The sequence below is a fragment of the Schistocerca serialis genome, chromosome 8 (assembly GCF_023864345.2).
Source record: "Schistocerca serialis cubense isolate TAMUIC-IGC-003099 chromosome 8, iqSchSeri2.2, whole genome shotgun sequence".
Lineage (NCBI taxonomy): Eukaryota > Metazoa > Arthropoda > Insecta > Orthoptera > Acrididae > Schistocerca > Schistocerca serialis.
The window spans coordinates 65,806,054-65,820,430 of record NC_064645.1 but is presented as its reverse complement, the minus strand read 5'-3'; the positions used below and the strand labels follow the sequence as shown (position 1 = coordinate 65,820,430).

Genomic DNA, 14,377 nt, shown 5'->3' with positions numbered 1-14,377 from the left:
CATAACTATGACATTGCAGTCTCTGTGTTATTCTGATTACGATGCAAACTCTTCATCGTAATCACAGTAACACAGACACTCCAATATCGCAGTTGTCTACCAATACTGGGCAACTGACAATCAAGTGCGACGTCTGACCTGTACGGGACTACACATGATGGATGTACGAGTACAGGCCGTAGACGCGTGGTTGACGAGATACGGGAGTTTGTGTTTGGTCGTGAGTCGTGCACGGATATCCAAATGGTAAGGCGACCGCTCGCTATAAGCGGCAAATCTAGGTTCGAGCCCCGGTAAGACACAAATTTTCGTTGTCGTCATTCCATTCTGCAGCTGATGGTTGTCCATATTCGCAATTACCACTTAATTTGATTGGTACAACATAACTGGTCATACCTTCACATCCGTGATTGCGCTAGTTAAGCTAGACTCTCCTCCTATCCGTTTTCTGCGAATCTGTCGAAGATGTTGTCCCTCGAAGCAGTTCTTGTGGTGTATCTGATTCTTCAGAAGATGCAAGCAGACTACCTGCGATTATGTGGACACACAGATACCTAATTTACTTGAAATAAGTTCTGGAATGTGGCTACGATACTTCTATTAGCAAACAACACTACATTTTAAAACGATTTGTCTCACAATGTTAATAACATTCGAGAGCACGGTAAGACGCTCTATCGCATAAAAAGTGGCTTCGAATACATTCCTTCGGCAACTGATTTGATTCGCGGACGGCCGAAATCTCTTGTTTACCTTATAAAACCTCGTTTGTCTTCCTAAATCTTCGGTTCAAAAATGGTTCAAATGGCTCTGAGCACTATGGGACTTAACTACTGTGGTCATCAGTCCCCTAGAACTTAGAACTACTTAAACCTAACTAACCTAAGGACATCACACACATCAATGCCCGAGGCAGGATTCGAACCTGCGACCGTAGCAGTCGCGCGGTTCCGGACTGTGCGCCTAGAACCGCTAGACCACCGCGGCCGGCTAAATCTTCGGTAGTTTAACAATATTCATTTGCCTGTTGGCTTACATCGTTTGCTGCATAGCGATAATATGGTGATGATCCAAAGGCTCTTCCTAGTATTTGCTACGTCGAAGAGATATTTATTATTTAATAGAGCAGATTCATAGTTCCGCGTCAGAACAGTTGTTCTCCTGACTGCCAACCAAGATTCGCTCTTAAGGCTCGCGTATTCCTGCCCACTCCTATGATTCACTACCGCGCCACATGGCCAACTCGTCACCACTACCTTCGTGGGAACCAGTTTCCTACGAGCTGCCCTCGTATTCTGCGGCGTTGCTTTATGCCAACGAATTACTCTGACTGTCCGCCGAGTTTTAATAGATGGAAAATTTAGAGAGTAAAATATATTCCGAAACAGGTGGAACTTCAGATGTTTACTCTTAGGTGTTTTAGGTTCTTACCATTCTCAGTGATTTGTAGAAAATAATGCAATCTAACAGTAATACAGCGTTTCGGCTATGTATACAGAACACGTTACAATTATGAAGGTTCAGGGTCAACTTTCAGTTCCTGCACCAATCGTCTATCATATGAAAGTCGACGTTCATTTCTCTACAGTCTTCTGGCCCTCGAACCTTCCGATAGGTAGCTCCACCGCCCACATACCGCCTCAAAGAGCTTATGACATTAACCAGAAGAAGATTTATAAATACTGTTAAATAAATAGACGACCCTATACCGTTCGACTTAAGTACTTGGGAAACTACTTTCGTGTCTGTCGACTTTGTCCACTTAAAAGCGACGTGTTGAATTTTATCTGCTTGGAAGTCCTGAATCGATTCACAATTCTGATCAAACACTCGCCAACCTTTTATTTTGTTCAGTGAAAGATGCCATCTACTCAGACTGTGTTGCCTACGGCGCAATTACTAAGGGGCGCGTATTCAAGATGTGCACGAGTGTAGGTGGATAGTGCCTGTTACTCTAACCGGCACGGCAGGGTCACACCGTCAACTGGCCTTTCTGAACCACGCCCAGTGCGCTACAGCGGTTCGAAGAAATTGCGTGACAATACGTTTCGCAGCTCCAGAGTTCTGAGTAACACACTGGATGAGGGGTGAAATAAAACGAGTTGTACACACCCGACAACTAACACAATAAACCTGCGCGAAAACTGCGACCTGCCTTTCCATTGTAAATAATTATTAGATAGCATCAAATCGATCTTCATCATACAGGTGCACTTCCACTGTGTCCTTTTGCTAGGAGCAGACGTTTGAGTAGTTCATGGCGGATGAATGAAGGACTGTCCGCATAGAAGAGGTTTCTGTCCTTAGGCTCATCTGCTTACATTATTTCTTCAGACCATTTCCTGACATAAACGGCCGCACCGCCAAAGGTATGGTCGCAATCTTCCGCTATGAGACTCATTTTATTGTCTTGTTTTTGGAGTGTTTGATGACTTTTAATGGCGATTGGTTTATATAATGCATTTCAGGATTCACGTAACTTGTGAAAATCATAACTTTTTAGAAGGCTGTAAGTGCTTGTTTCATTTATCAGTTAATACTAACAATAATTTTAGCAAAATGTCCGGTGTTGCTGAAAGTGATAAAGTCGAGAGTAGAGCTTAGTGGGTGGTCCAAAACGGCAGAACTTTTCCACCATTCCTGTCTACATTCATTATATCTACAGATTTTTTCAACTGATTCTTCTATGAATACTTTTGCTTTGGTGCATGAGTTATCCCGTAGATGTCGATGTCACAAACACATTTTCTTGACCTCTGTCACTCAACAATATTCTCAGTCAACTGCTGACCATTTTTTACAATGTCGTACTGTAAACACCAGCTGAAAGTATACTCGTAAACTAATATTCGTCATAACGAACTCTTCCCTTAATCTCCACCACATACGAACCACCTGGTCTTCAGACTTTACAGGGATGGCGAAACTTGCCTTTGTGATTTTGTACGTTTAGACTAAAAAAAAAAATTAAAAAAAACGTAAGTAGGAGAGGCGTTCAGTAAGTAATGCAAGTAATGCAACACAAACACATTCTCTCTCGGCCAGTTTCCCTGAAAGTGCCGTGTTTTCTGTGGACGTCTTGGAACATTCTCTCATCAGCACCTATAGTTCCATGGCGTTCCGATAGGCGGCAGTGCTAGGGTAGCCTTCAAAATGGTTGCTGTAACGGAGGTGTATTGCAAGTAGAGAGCTTTGATTGAGTTTCTCCTGGACGAAAACCAGAGCATCGCAGATATTCATAGGCCCTTGCAGAATATCTCTGGAAACCTGGCAGTGAACAAAAGCAGGGTGCGTCGTTGGTCGAGACGTCTGTCTTCATCACAAGATCATGCGAACCCGTCCGGCCTCAAGCGTGTCGGCCCGCCACACACAGTTGTGACTCCTGCTGTGTTGGAGAACGTGCGGACACTCTCATTCGAGGTGACCCCCAGATCTCTATCAAACACCTCGCTGCTCAACTAGACGTCTCCCTAGGTACCCCTGACACACTCGACCACCAATTCGGGTACGCAAAGACGTGTGCCCGCTAGGTTCCTAAAAGCAGACCACAAACAGATTCCATCTGTTTGGTCCAGTGAGTGATGCAATCCACAGGAAGCATACGTGGACGATGCTGAGCTTATTGGTGCTGCAAGATGTTTGGTCCGACGTCAAGCAGTAGAGTGGTACCATGCAAACATACAGGCCCTACCAGTAAGGTGACGTAAGGCCATCCAATGAACGCCCATCATGTTAAGAAATAGGGTTTTGAAGTCAAAACTGTGGGAAAAAATATGGTGTATTGCGAACATCAATAAAACCAACCTGCATTCAGAAATAAAATGTGTTCCATTATTTATCGAACGCCTCTCGTATAACAAAAGCGCAAATACAAAATCCCTACATGTTACCAAATTAAAGTTGGCTGTCACGTTTTTCTGTCTGCATATCAAGGATAATCCCAGGAACTACAGTGGGGTTTTTGATAAGTTTCTCACTAATAGATACGCTGATTCAAGAGGAAGGTTCGCGAATAAATTTATTATCGGTACTCCATAGAAGTCGTCCTGTCGTGCATATATTATCTGGTCGCAAGTATCCAAGAAAATTTATGTTTAATGTGCTGTTCTCGGATACAGTGCCCGCATCTCGTGGTCGTGCGGTAGCGTTCTCGCTTCCCACGCCCGGGTTCCCGGGTTCGATTCCCGGCGGGGTCAGGGATTTTCTCTGCCTCGTGATGGCTGGGTGTTGTGTGCTGTCCTTAGGTTAGTTAGGTTTAAGTAGTTCTAAGTCCTAGGGGACTGATGACCATAGATGTTAAGTCCCATAGTGCTCAGAGCCTCGGATACAGTACCTAGTTAAGAACAATGAGAGAGCCATATTGATAATTCATTACGAACATTTCAAAAGATTATGCAGTTTATGTACATATGAAGTAACAATGTAGTTTACAAAATAGATGGGTAGCTAGAGACAACGTCAAACTAAATAAACAAATATTTCTGCAAAATGGCAATATGCAACTGTTGATTCAAACACATATTGTTGTGTAGGTGCGCAACTGGAGTGTGTTCTGTCTAATACCACGTTGCGACCACTCCAACGGGCCGACTGTCGGAACTTGTTGACCCCGTCACAGCTATGGAATTTCAAAGCGGCACCGGATGCTGTGACACGGGAGAAGAAAAAAGAGATGTTGCCAACAAAAACAAATACATCGTTTCATTTCCTAGCCGCTTAATAAATAGCTTGCCTCTACGAAAGGAAGTGTCAGGCTCAACGAAGTTAAGATTTTTTACTAGGGCATAAAAAGCCTGTTGAATGATGTATGACTTACCAGCTGTCAGAGAGACAGTTCACAGAAACGCATGTTGTTCATTGTCTCTTAATCGAGCTGCAACATGCTGTAAGCAGCAGGAACATTAAGAGTGAACTTCGTGTCAACGATGAGGTCACTGCAGAAGGAGCACACGGTTTACTTAGGGGAGCAATCTGTCCAGTCCTTTCCGTAACAACCTTTCCAAGTATTTTTCTGAGGCAGTAAGACAACCACAGTGAAACTAAACCATGTTGGCCGTTTGGAGGTTAAGTGTACAATCTTTGCGTGCTATTCAAGGAAGAGAGAGTCGACGAGAAGGCTATATATATATGGGGCACAGAACACTAACCGGATGAGTGTCTTTGATATAGCATTCATACATACAAACACGAATTCTTTACAAGCGAATGGAAAAACTGGTAGAAGCCGACCTCGGGGAAGATGAGTTTGGATTCCGTAGAAATGTTGGAACACGTGAGGCAATACTGACACTAAGACTTATCTTAGAAGATTGAGGAAAGGCTAAACTACGTTTCTAGCATTTGTAGACTTAGAGAAAGCTTTTGACAATGTTGATTGGAATACTTTCAAATTCTGAAGGTCACAGGGATCAAATTCAGGGAAGAAAGGCTATTTACAATTTGTACAGAAACCAAATAGCAGTTATAAGAGTCGAGGGGCATGACAGGGAAGCAGTGGTTGGGAAGGAAGAGAGACAGGTTTGTAGCTTATCCCCGGTGTTATTCAATCTGCATATTGAGCAGGCAGTAAAGGAAACAGAAGAAAAATTCGGAGTAGGAATTAAAATCCATGGAGAAGAAATAATAACGTTGAGATCTGTCAATGACATTGTAATTCTGTCAGAGAGGGTAAAGGACTTGGAAGAGCAGCTGAACGGAATGGACAGTGTCTTGAAAGGAGGATATAAGATGAACACCAACAAATCAAAACGAGGATAATGGAATACAGTCGAATTAAATCACGGGATGCTGGGGGAATTAGATTAGGAAATGAGACACTTAAAGTAGTAGAGAGTTTTACTATTTTGGGAGCAAAATAACTGATGATGATCGAAGTAGAGAGGATATAAAACGTAGACTGGCAATGGCAAGGAAAGCGTTTCTGAAGAAGAGAAATTTGTTAACATCGAGTATACATTTAAGTATCAAGAAGTCTGCTGTGAAAGTATTTCTATGGAGTGCAGCCATAATAATTTAGACCAGAAGAGAATAGAAGCTTTCGAAATGTGGTGCTGCAGAAGAATGCTGAAGATTATTGGGGTCGATTATGTAACTAATGAGGAAGTATTGCACTGAAGTGGGGAGATGAGGAATTTGTGGGGCAACTTGACTAGAAGAAGCGATCGGGTGGTAGGACACGTTCTGAGGCATCAAGGGATCACCAGTTTAGTACCACAGGGAAGTGTGGAGGGTAAAAATCGTAGAGGGAGACCAACAGTTGAATACAGTAAACAGATTCAGAAGAATGCAGGCTGCAGTAGTTACTCGGAGATGAAGAGGCTTGCACACGACAGAGTAGCATGACGATCTGGATCAAACGAGCCTCTGGACTGAAGACCACAACAACAGCAACAACAACACATTTGCTGGAGGAGCTGGCTTGTAGGAGTCAGGTCAAGAATTAAAGATTGTTTGGGAAAGAGATATCGAATTGCCCCTATGGCACCTTGGGGTGAAACAGGCTAGGATGTAAGCCTTCAAAGGGAACACATGAAGAGTGATAGACCAAATTGTTTGAGGTGCTGCAGAAACTGTTGCAAATATTGGTTCTTTCGGAGAGTGTTTCATTTTCTAATGTTGTATGATACAGTTGTTAGGGCCTAATTGATGTAATAGACAACCATTTCAGATGAACTGCAGGGAGATGTGAATTTCAACCATGAAGCTTAATAGAGGTAGTTCATTTAAGCATGTTACACTAAGCACTACCGAAGTTGTTAGACAATGATTGAGTTGTACTTCGTGGGTGACGGGACAACGTCTCAGTCTCCGTGCATCTTACTGCAGGACTTAGCCTTGTAGAGGTTTGTTTAGAGTCTGACTTACGTCACTTGAGTCACCACCATAAATTATTAGTACACTACCGTTTATGAAATTTACAATACCAAGGTGTATGAAAGTGACTGAACTTTATACCGCACTCACAAGGCTTGAAAGAATCTACCATACTCAGAAAACCAGTGTTGGGAACAGATGCGAGAATTCCGCATTAGGGACCACGACAAAATTATGATGGAAATGGATTGCCATTGCCTTTGTCAGACACATTATGAAGTGTAGAGCGTGTATCTGCGTCGTGAGGATGAATGTCAAGAGTATGTGTACAATGTAGTGTTGTAACTGTGTTCTTATGGACGAGGGGAAGTGAGAGGGTGAAATCCTGATACGGCTTACTGCAGCCGAGTAACAGCAAGGTAACTGCTGCACTTGATGTGGCCATCCGACCGATGGACCACTATCAACTTCATCCACACGTCCTGGCTCCATGAGGCACTGCAGTGAGGTTTTGAATTGAAATTCGTATCATCGTTATCATTGGCGCTAAGTTTGGTGATCAGGAACACCTCTCTTATAGTGCCGATGAAGAACTCTTCCATCAGCAGGATTCGAAATGGGTAATGCACATGACTTAAGGCATTTGCGTTGCAGAACTGTAGAGGCTCTCTAGTCCCTATGTCTGCGAATTCAGTGTGGTGTGAAATCCCTTGTTATCATAATCACCAAAAGATCCCATCATGGAATCAAAATGCCTCGGATTTATGCCTGGAGAATATCCCACGATGTCCAGGTAATTTGTACGCGAGTCTAGAAAGCATCGACAGTGCTTGCTGAGAAAACGTGACTAGCTCTTGCGCACTTTCCGAGCTCAATCCGTGGGTGGAATAAGAGGTTAGGTACGGAGAGGGAAACAGTAATATCTGTCATTGTCGCATCCTCAGTCTTCACCACAGGCTGTCAGCCTTTGTCCTTTCTATATAGGACGGGACAAATGAAACGCATGTGGAAAATATTTCAACACACAAAGACTGGCAACGCAGGTTATATCATTTTCCCTGGGAGAAGGGGAGGCAACGGCCTTGCCGCAGTGGAAACACCGGTTCCCGTCGGATCACCGAAGTTACGCGCTGTCGGACGAGGCCGGCACTTGGATGGGTGACCATCTGGGCCGGCGTGTGCTGTTGACAGTTTTCGGGGTGCACTCAGCCTCGTGATGCCAATTGAGGAGCTACTCGACCGCATAGTAGCGGCTCCGGTCAAAGAAAACCATCGTAACGACCTGGAGTGCGGTGTGCTGATCATACGCCACTCCTATCCGCATTCTCATCTGAGGACGACATGGCAGTCGGATGGTCCCGAATGGCCACTTGTGGCCTAACGACGGACTGCTTTTGCGAGAAGGGGTTTGGGGGGGGGGAGGGGCTGAGGGTGGATGATGCAAGTTGGGTTCGCAGTGTTAATGTTGATGAAGTATTTTCCTCGATTGTTTTATTTTGTCCACTTTGTATATGGGAATCTTAATTGGCTGTTGGAAAGACCGTATCTCACGACCGGTTCAGAAGGTTACCGTCAATGCAGTCAGAGTCGGACCCATGTTTTTTTTTTTTCATTTGGGCCAAGAACCACAACAGTGTTTGTCCCGTATGTCGCAAAGGCTTGCCATAACAGCGCCCATCATGTACATGGTGATAATTATTGAACTACATGAAAAAAGAAACATAAATTAGTTACAAACTAGGGCATGCGCGCACTTTATTCATCGCATAAACGTCACTACAGATATTCAGATTTATATTATGACCTGTTCGATATACCTGCCATCATTCTCGATGACGTGGCGCAGACGAATAGAGATTTTGTTCATGACCCGCTGAAGAGTCGGAACATCGATGCGGTCGATGACCTTCTGAATGACTGTTTTCAGCTCAGCAATGATTTTGAGTTTATAGCTGAACACCTTGTCTTTAATGTAGTCCCACAAATAGGAGTCGCATGTGTTTAGATCCGGAGAACATGGCGGCCAATCGAGGCCCATGCCAGTGGTCTGTGGTAACCCAGAGACAGAATGCGGTCCCCAAAGTGCTCTTGCAGGACATCAAACACTCTCCTAGCTCGATGGGGTCGAGCTCCGTCTTGCATGAACCACATCTTGTCGAAATCAGGGTCACTTTGGATAATGGGGATGAAATTATCTTTCAAATCCTTCACATACTGTTCGGTAGTCACCGCGCCATCAAGAAATATCGCACCGATTATTCTGTGACTGGACATTGCACACCACACAGTCACCCGTTGATTGTGAAGAGGCTTCTCAATCAGGAAATGCGGATTCAGTCCCTCAAATGCGCCAATTTTTATTGACAAACCCATCCAAATGAAAGTGGGCTTCCTCGCTAAACGAAACGACAAAGCGCTTTCTAATTCTCATCACGCCCCGCGGCTAACGGCACCATTTGAATTTCGTAAAGCAAACTGTTCGGAAGTTATGACGATTTTATTTCATATAGCTCAATAATTGTCACCCTGTATGTTGAAAGACTGTACTACAGACTGTAGCAGATGTAATGCAAACACAGTACATGTTCCCATGCACTATGCAAGCGACTGCGGAATAGTACCTTCTGCATTCTGAGGTGTTTATCTTTAACAGGCGGTGGAAGCCGTCACAGTGAGGTGTTTCGCACCAGTTCTTCTCGTGCTACATACACTACTGGCCATTAAAATTGCTACACCAAGAAGAAATGCAGATGATGAACGGGTATTCATTGGACATATATATTATACTAGAACTAACATTTGATTACATTTTCACGCAATTTGGGTGCATAGATCGTGAGAAATCAGGACCCAGAACAACCACCTCTGTCCGTAATAACGGCCTTGATACGCCTGGGCATTGAGTCAAACAGAGCTTGGATGCCGTGTACAGGTACAGCTGTCCATGCACCTTCAACACGATACCACAGTTTATCAAGAGTACTGACTGGCGTATTGTGACGAGCCAGTTGCTCGGCCACCATTGACCAGACGTTTTCAATTGGTGAGAGATCTGGAGAATGTGCTGGCCACGGCAGCAGTCGAAAATTTTCTGTATCCAGAAAGGCCCGTACAGGACCTGCAACACGCGGACGTGCATTATCCTGCTGAAATGGAGGGTTTCGTAGGGATCGAATGAAGGGTAAAGCCACGGGTCGTAACACATCTGAAATGTAACGTGCACTGTTCAAAGTGCCGTCAGTGCGAACAAGAGGTGACCGAGACGTGTAACCAATGGCACCCCATACCATCACGCCGGGTGGTACGCCAGTATGGCGATGACTAATACACGCTTCCAATGTGCGTTCACCGCGATATCGCCAGACACGGATGCGACCATCAGGATGCTGTAAACAGAACCTGGATTCATCCGAAAAAATGACGTTTTGCCATTCGTGCACACAGGTTCGCCGTTGAGTACACCATCGAAGGCGCTCCTGTCTGTGATGCAGCGTCAAGGGTAACTGCAGCCGTGGTCTCCGAGCTGATAGTCCATGCTGCTGCAAACGTCGTCGAACTGTTCGTGCAAATGGTTGTTGTCTTTCAAACGTCCCTATCTGTTGGCTCAGGGTTCGAGACGTGGCTGCAAGATCCGTTACAGCCATGCGGATAAGATGCCTGTCATCTCGACTGCTAGTGCTACGAGGCCGTTGGGATCCAGCACGGCGTTCGGTATTACCCACCTGAACCTACCGATTCCATATTCTGCTAGCAGTCATTGGATCTCGACCAACGCGAGCAGCAAATGTCGCGATACGATAAACCACATCGCGATGGGGTACAATCCGACACTTATCAAAGTCAGAAACGTGGTGGTACGCATTTCTCCTTCTTACACGAGACATCACAACAACGTTTCACCAGGCAACGCCGGTCAACTGCTGTTTGTGTAAGAGAAATCGGTTGGAAACTTTCTTCATGTCAGCACGTTGTAGGTGTCGCCACCGGCGCCAACGTTGTGTGAATGCTCTGAAAAGCTAATCATTTGCATATCACAGCATCTTCCTCCTGTCGGTTAAATTTCGCGTCTGTGGCACGTCATCTTCGTGGTGTAGCAATTTTAATGGGCAGTAGTGTAGCTTCGAACCGTCGACAGGCACGTGTTCACAACAGCTGCAGTGCTTCAGAGTCAATCCAACACTGTGCGTGGAAGTCGAACAACGCTAACATGTTGACCATTTCCTAAGGCTGTGATCAATGCTTCGTCCAGTACCTTTTCGTAACTGCCTACGACCTCGGTGTCCACTAGTTTCATACGTCAGTCTTGCAGCATGCCAAATAGTGACCATAGTTTCCTAGTGTATTTCGGAAAACGACCATCCTGTCATCTTACAACACCCAAACACGCTGCTACGGTGATTGTTGGTGTTAAGAGACATACTTGCATTTACCCTCTCATTTTCATTTTGTTTAAAAGGTCTTTCCTATTCATTGCGTCGAAATATCCGACAAAATAAGAGATGAAGCTGCTGGGTCAAGGTATACCTTTTCAAACCTATGCCGCACGCAACGCCCCCCACCCCCCTTCCGACAGCGCTACATTACTTGATTTTGCTTACCCTTTTTGGTAAGGTTCAAATAGTTCAAATGGCTCTGAGCACTATGAGACTTAACATCTGAGGTCATCAGTCCCCTATAACTTAGAACTACTTAAACCCAACTAACCTAAGGACATCACACACATCCATGCCCGAGACAGGATTCGAACCTGCGATCGTAGCAGTCGCGCGGTTCCGGACTGAGCGCCTAGAACCGTTCGGCCACCGCGGCCGGCTTTTGTTAGGTCTTAGAGAATAAATATAAACTTAGTAGTCGTGGAAATGAGTGTTCGAAAAATGATTACCTAGATACCACTCTGTAACGGAATATTTGGGAATCATTTTTCATTGCTAAATATCGAAAGAACATACAATTAACTTCCGATTCTGATAATTCCAGACAGCTTTAAAAGCTTTTAGCAAAATACGAAAGGGCAAAACCTTCTGTTTATTCTACCTGCAGTGACAATAACCCGTCTATGAACGGTGTGGAAAGAATAATAATTTCTGTTCTTTTTCATAGTTAAGAACAGATCTTTTTTTAATTCTATATTTTACAAATTACTTCGCTTTTCATCGGAAAGGAGTGTGAGTAGGACTTGGCGCTGTACACAGTTATTTATATACTGTATGGGGACTGTAACATGGCACGCGGGCCCCTTGGTTCCGGATCGGAAACTATCGGCAGCAGTCGGGAGCTTTCGTGGCGTGGCGTGGCGATTTGTACGTGTTGCCAACTGTGCGGCGCAGACTGCATTCGTCGGCTGCTTTGTTGTCTGCTATGTGGGTCACTTAGCTGTGCTGTTGCTGTTAGTGTGTAGTAGTTGTATTTTCACTGTTTCGAAAATGAGTGATGATTCGGTTGCTGGCCCATCGCAGGAGTTACCGTCGACTCCAGTTCGGAAAAAGAGTCCGAGTATAAGGAGCACTTTTCGTAAAATGAAGATGGATGTAGTGAAGTGCTGCGACGACGGAAAAAAAATCACTGGTTACGTCAGCACTTGACATACCAGTGATGAGTCAGAGAAGAAGATTACGTTAGAAAGTGAAACTGTTAGTGCATCTGAATTATCAGAAGCTTCAGCAAAATTGACCTGTTTCATTCTTGTTTTATTAGACATTTGTGTTGATTGTTATTATAGCTTTACTGAAATGTGTGACGTCCAGTAAATTTAAAAAATAAACAGTAAGTTATCTTCCATTCCTAGTGTCGTAAATTGTTCTTTTACCTACTTCTAATTGCGCATTTATTTTGATACAGTAACTGTTAACGTAGGACGTTTAATATGATCTCACTTTCGATAGCACGAAGTATTTAACTGACGATTAACTCTGTGCTACACATAGCTGTTTTTGTGGAAATTTAAGAAACACGTTTGTGTTGGTCCACAGCGCACTTACAGTACAAGGAAGCGGAGCTTGGTTCCTTCCTCACCCCGCCTCACCCCTCAGTAGCCATAGTGCTCGTTCCCAGCTCCCCCCCCCCCCTCCAAGTAACAGTTCGCGTATAGTAGATAGTTCATATATAGGTTCTGATGAGTGAAACTGCAAGTATCAAAATATGCGACATATCTGGCAGAATCTTTGACTGCAATGACCGGGAATAAATAATTTTTTACACCGCCCAGGGACCACAGTGCACAGTATCAGGCATAAATATCAACTCGATACCTCCACTCGTTCCTGAAAAAACGTAAAGTCGTAACAGACGGACAGACAGTCGGACAAGAAAGTGATTCTATAATGGTTCTGTTTTCACCAATTGATATCCAGAACCCTAAAAAATATCATGCAATTTTGTATTGACGAATTAAACCCAAAACACAGTTTAATTGAGTAAGTTGTATGTGGTGCGTGAAGGAAACTCACTACTTAGAAGTTAAATTTTAGAAAATTTTCCTGTGCGTAGTTGAAACTCGATATAAACGATCTTAATTGTTATGTACGATACAGGAAAGGGTAGCACAGGTTTTTGCATGATACGAAAGAGAACTCACTGGACAGACCTGAATTCGAACGCTGATTGCAGCACTAATTTAAGCTGATATACCCGTCAATAAAATTACGCCATGTGAAAATATTCGCGCCTAGCTCTGAGCCACAGGAGATATATTATTAATTCATTTACAAGCAATACAATAAATACTTTATTATTACACGGGGGCAACTTTTTTTCAATGTCCAATCGAGTGCGAAAATAAAACCATAGTGAAAAACCGATGAAATTTTGTGCAGTTGTGTTCCACAGAGTGTCTGGACTGGATAAAATCGTCTATAAAGTGGAGTTTAGAACAACGGAAAAGGAATGTAGTCTTCATCCATTGCCCTTCCTCATGAAAATGCTCTGTTTCTCACTGCAGTTGCAGCACAGAAGCTCCTGCAGCGTTTTCGATATGAAGTGTTTGATTACCCACCATACCGTCCAGACTGACTCCCTCTGACTTCCAAGTGTTTTCTCACAAGAACCGCTGGCTGTGAGCACATACCCTTTTGACACAGACAACGAGCTTCAGACCAGAGTACAGAACTAGCAGAAGGCACAAGCGGCTGCCTTCTATGACGATGCTACTGGAAAGTTGGTACCACCTTACGATAAATGTCTAAGTCGGAGCAGTGAATATATATAGAAGTAGCTGGAAGCTACAGTTAAATTTTGCAAATAAAACATTTTTCATTTCCACTCTGGTTTCCATATCGCGGCCGATCGAACTTCAGGGAAAAAAAAGCTCTCGCTTACACACATTGAATGACAATTAACTGTGGAAACTCACACATTTGAAGGTATACAACACAGATAAAAACGTTCCTCCATATATGGGTGCATAAACAAAACGGTCTTTGTGACACAACTGCGATTCTGTGGCTATGAGCCGCAACCGAGTTCACCATCAAAACACTGACCTCATTAGTAGAAATGTATTTGATGTGTGAACTATTCTTGTAATTGCTTATCCAGCTAGGCCCAAATTCAAACTACGACGACATTT

General features: G+C 44.0%; 1 protein-coding gene and 1 pseudogene across 1 annotated transcript in view; one reads left to right on the top strand and one right to left on the bottom strand.

Annotated features, from left to right (window-relative positions):
* The window catches only part of LOC126416323 (uncharacterized), a 1,316,869-nt gene that overhangs the window by 1,277,190 nt on the left and 25,302 nt on the right, over window positions 1–14,377 (bottom strand). The window lies entirely within an intron of this gene.
* Window positions 7,886–8,003, top strand: LOC126417866 (5S ribosomal RNA; annotated as a pseudogene).